The following is a 5,618-nucleotide window of genomic DNA, read 5'->3' as shown; positions in this document are numbered from 1 at the left end:
ATAACAATTTAAATAAGTAGTTTAACTCTATTGCTCTGATACCAATTTGATGCTGACACTAACACTCTCACTTCTTTCTTAGTTGCCCAATATTATTAATTACCAATCAAGACTATGGATTAGATTTTAAACTCTATTACAATTCCATGAGTAGTCTTCTTACTCTCCAGTACATCCACAATTACACTTTTTACTACTTTTCCCAGAACCCCGAATCTATAAATCTTATGCCTAAGGCATAATCCAACATCTAACCATATGATCAATATGATCGATAACATAAGAAAAAGGAGTTAAGGCCTTTTATGTCAATCTTTTTATCTTTCCCCAATATAACCAAAATAATCAGACATCAAATTTTATATCACATAACACTTTAACTTGTCTCCTTTCACAAGTGCCTAAGGCTGATGACCGAGCGTTATGATTGATCCCCTATTGGATCTGGGGGGTGATCAACCATTTCCATTGAATCATTTTTCATCCAAAACTATTTTAATCAAAAGATATTTAAAAAACTTAATAGATCCTTCTGTTACCTACACTTAACTAATCCCAGTGACAAATTTTGGATATCAGACATTGACATTTCTCAAACCTTCGTAATTGTAAACCTTCTCGTAGACTCGATGCCACAACAAACTTCAATTGAAGGGAATATTCTAATTTTTGAAGGCCCATCAACTGATAGATCACCCTTATAATATAGGATCTTGGGCTTCCTTCATTTTCTTGATGCAAATTTAAGTTATCAACCAACCGAAGGATGCAAAGCTTCCAGAATGTAATTCAATGATGAACAAATCCATGTCTCTATTCAATGACAAAACTGAGATTTATGATCATATGTTCTTGTTCTAGTGACCTAAAACCTCAAAATAATTTGTTAATGGGATCTCCATTAAACCGTTGTCCTCATCCATATACTCATTAGAGGAAATTTCAACCTAAAAGTGACCTCCTAAGGAAAGCTATTAAAATAATAAAATAAGAGTTATGAATTTTGGAGGTAAAAGAAGAAAACTAATTTTTTTTAATTGTATTTTTGGCTTATATCCTTATAGGTTTACTCAAATTTCAAATGTAGACACTTGTTGGATGTGGAATTTAATTTTGAGTAAACCTATAAATAAATAAGCCAAAAATACAATTAAAAAAAGTAGTTTTCCTTCTTTTCCCTCTAAAATATTTATGTGTACCTCATTCTAAATATAAAAGAATTTTTATTGGTTTACATATTATGGCATGGGAATTATATGAAAATTTCATCGGCACTTTGTGGCTGAAATTTCCTTTAATGTATAATTTTGACTTACTATGCTTAAATTTAAGAGATGATGATAACATGCATGACAATGCAAATGTCAACTAAGTGGTGGTTAAAGATTCTTTTCCTCTTTGTCATGATTCGATATATTTAATTAATAACTCCTTTTCAATGATTTCACTATAATCCTTTATCTAATCTTCCACAACTCAATATCACGGTTCGATACACCTTAATATGTTTCGATCCAACAAACATAATGTAAATAACTCAATTCATACACAGAGCCGAGAACATGCACACTCACAATATCGAATTAGATCTAATTATATTCAATTATAGTTTCCAAAAAACTCATTCCTAAAGCACACGTCAACTCAAATATGCAGAGGTTGGCACACATATATCATAGGATAGTTACATAATCCATTCACATAAAATTTATACAACTCTAGCCTGATTTAAATAAATGAAGTGGTCCTTTTCTCTCTTTTAGACCTATTTTAGTATTTCAACCACTATCACTTGTCTCCTCTCCACTATATCCCTCTTTAACATTGTCTTTACATAATAATTTATATAATTTCATAGAATAAACAATTTGTTTCCCAAATATGGAATCAAATCCTCAATCTGTTGGGGAATCTCACCTTAACCCAACTAATCACTTAACCTCTTAATAATGTGTCCCAAATAAAATTATTACTTGGAAATGAACTACTAACTTATCAAAACCTCCATAACAAGCCTAGATTCTCTCCTAAATTTTTTATTTGTTTGTTTGTCAAGTTGTCAGAGTTCTCTATGGGTTGCATCAAGCTTGACCTATGGCTTGAGAAACCGCGACCCAGGGGAATCTAAGCGATAAAAATAACCCAGGGATCACACCTGACTAGGTCAATGTTGGGTGTAGTATAATGTATGTTAATGGACCAAAATTTACTTTCTTATCTGGGAGTTCGTAAACTTGGAGGTGCAATACTGGAAATGCCAGAGAATGACTCTAACAACCTGCAAAATAAAACCCTAGACTATCTGTTCACACCTCCTGTTCCTGTAAATAATCAATCCATGTCTAATCCTGCACTCCAAAACAATATTTAGAAATAAAATCATAAACAATAATCTAACAATCTATCAATAATATGCAATTAGTCCCCAATTATTAGCCATTAAAAAAGAAAAGAAAAATCACTCCTTACTTCTAGACTATGCACTAACAATCTTCCAAGTCCTAAAGAAAATAAATAAGATTTCTATTTTGTGATTCCTGCACTACTTATGATGGAAAATTTATTTGATCAATCTGAATTCTAACTACCTCACTCACAAGCACGCCATTGCTATTTCAGTAGACTAAATAAAAAAAAAAACACAAGCTTAAATCCAATATCTCAAAGAAAGCACACAAGTTCATCAAAGCATTCTTGCACTCTTTTATCAAACTGATTCCTGCACTAGCCCTACTCTGTTCTAGTAAAGTACTTACCACTCTCTTAGATGCACTGTCTCATTAAAAACATCATGACCCTAGTGTCCTCAATCAATTTTCATCAAAAGAACCCCACTCCACTCAATCGAAAAGTATCCCATATCAAGAGATCATAACTAGGTCTTCCTAATCCAAGTGGATGTTGGTGGCCACCCGCCTATTCCACTTGGACCCTGTCGGGATGGGGTACCTAGGGGCATAATGGAATTAATTAGTCATTTTTTGTAAAGGATGTAAAGTCTCCCTGAAATGGATGTGGAGCATGCAATTAGATAGAGTCAAAGGGGCCTTAGCCCCTTGTTTTTGGTCGGATTTTGGATTCTCCCATGGTCCATAGACCATGGTATTGTATAAGGAAATAGTATAAATAGATGAAGTCTTAGGGAATATTAGAGGTACCGAGTAAGAGGAGATAGAGAATTGGGTTCATTGAGGGGTTTTGGGTAGGAGATAAAGCTGGAAAGCTCTGCTTCCTGTGCTTATGTAGAGAAGGGAAGGCTCCACAGCTGAGTGCACAGAGGCCTGGGTAGAGTCCGAAGCTGAGTGTGTGAACCCCTGCAACTATATGCGCAGGGTAGTTTGAGTCTGTAATAAATTAATTGAATATTAATAAAGACATTTTTCCAGAGAATTATTGAGTATCTCTATTTGTATCATTTTATGTTATATGTTGTCGATGAATGACATTTTTATGCAATAATGATTGAATCTATCTTAATAATGTATGAAATGAATGCTTAGCCACTTTCGCAAAGTTTCAGATCATTTCTCTTAAGTTTTCAGATGAATAAAGTAGGTCTACATGAACTCCAATCTAGGGTTACTTTCTGATGCGAGTAAGTAGGTAAATTGATTGTTAAGGGTCCGAAAGGACTGATCATGGACCTTCGCAAAGGTCTGAAGGCCGCTTTAATGGATTTGCAATGACATGCCCTAGGAGTTTATCGATCTGCGCAGAGGCAGATCCAAGGTGCGAGAAACATCACACTAATCTCTGGATGTAGAAACTTGGTTCTTGCATCCCCCCATACTACTTCGGGTGAGACTGTAGCCTGCACTACTCATGTTGTTTCTGAAAGGGCCAGTGGTGTAGGGTTTTGTTGGTTGGCACAACTAACTCTGAACCTGGGTCAGAACCCCCTAAGCCAACAACTGGTTCCATTGCTAGGACCAGGATCTGCTTAAAAGAGATGTGCGATGTCTCATCAGGGGAACCCAACCAAGAAAGCAATTAAAAAGTGGTTGGGTAGGAAGATTCACGAGTTCGTGATGCAAGACAATAGGAATCTAAGCCTATCATAGGAGGATTGGTTAAATAGATATTTTTATATAGAGATACATGAAATCTTCTTATGCACCTTCCCAATTTAACTATATGAGTGGTTAAGTAAATTGGTAAACAGTCAAGGAAGGTAGAAGCTCGATAGTCCTACAGTATGGACTCCAAAGCTGGTGCGATGACTAGAGGCCTCTTAAAACAAGATCATGTGGGCTTTCGATCATTGGATCGATCAAACTCTGGGAGGATTCGTTACAGAATTTGCAGTTGATACCTCAGTCAGCTATAGTGAAGAAGAGCAAATATTATTCAAAGGACCGCGAGGTAAGTATTTAATATCATATTAACGGTGCTAGACCCACCAATATGTCAGGGGATCTCCCCCATAAGAAGTCCCTATTAGACCTCAGACCATTTGATGTAGGAGTCCCAGTAGTGGGTCGTATGGTAATTCATTGACCGCGATTTTTCACAGAGGCAACTAAGATAGATCTGTTGGTAGCAAGGGTGTGACATATGAAGTGAGCCAAGGAAGGTGCATGAGAGGTTTTAACACATGTGGGTTGAGATGAGTGCACCCCTTGGAAATTTGTGATAGCACAGAGTTAAGAAGGGAACACACAAGCAAAGATGCATCACAACATGGAAGGAAAGTTAGCTAGCAATCCAAAGTGATGGTTAAACCGACATCACATTTCAGAAAGAATCATGCATACATACATAGATAGCTATACATGCATGCGTAAGAAAATAGACACATATATCATTTAGAGTAAACCAGATAGCATAGAATACAATAAAACATATGCATGAAACATGCTGGTTCTGTTATATTAAGAAGTGTAAGTTCTAGTCATACAATACATCCATGTCCAACCACTAGTTCTAATAGCGGAACATTACAACCACAACCGCTCGCTCCTCCAAAGAGATGTACTAGCACTGCACAGTGGAGAATCCAAGGCTCATTACAATACTGTCCAAGTTCTCTCCAAGATAGTCTTATCAGAAGCTTGGCTAACCAAAAGCCTATACAATGAGTTATGAGGGACTATTTATAGCAAAGGGTGGGGTGACCCTTGACATTCCCCTTTGTGACAATTCATCTACCCTCATGACTCTTCATGTACTCTATGACTGTTACATCCAACTATCGACACTTGAACTTAGACTTGACAAGACATTACATTACAATGCACATGTCCCCGTGTGAGACAAAATGGCTCGAGCAAGCCATGCTAGACATCACTATGACTCAGACAAATGTTGGAAGACCAACTCTTCGACATCTTCATTGTGGTTGATAGTACTATACTGATGCTAAGAATGATAGTCTATGATGGTGTCCGTGTGCTCCAAGGTGACATCTTTCTAGAACCTGACTCTTGCCTCCATAGCATCTGAGTACACTCCTTGGGCTCCTCTGTCCAACTCATCTGAAATCATGTGCATAATTATATTCAATGCAGTCGGACCAAAAACATACTTGTGCATGATGTCTACACTGATGGGAAAGTCTGGGCTGGTGGCAATGCACATCAACTCGTCAAAATACGAGTCAAGCTTTAGTTGTACTTGTG

Source organism: Pinus tabuliformis, chromosome 6, assembly GCF_031772625.1.
Source record: "Pinus tabuliformis cultivar Carrire ecotype Pingquan chromosome 6, CPIR1, whole genome shotgun sequence".
NCBI lineage: Eukaryota > Viridiplantae > Streptophyta > Pinopsida > Pinales > Pinaceae > Pinus > Pinus tabuliformis.
The sequence above is the reverse complement of the archived record's forward strand: the minus strand, read 5'-3'. Positions refer to the sequence as shown.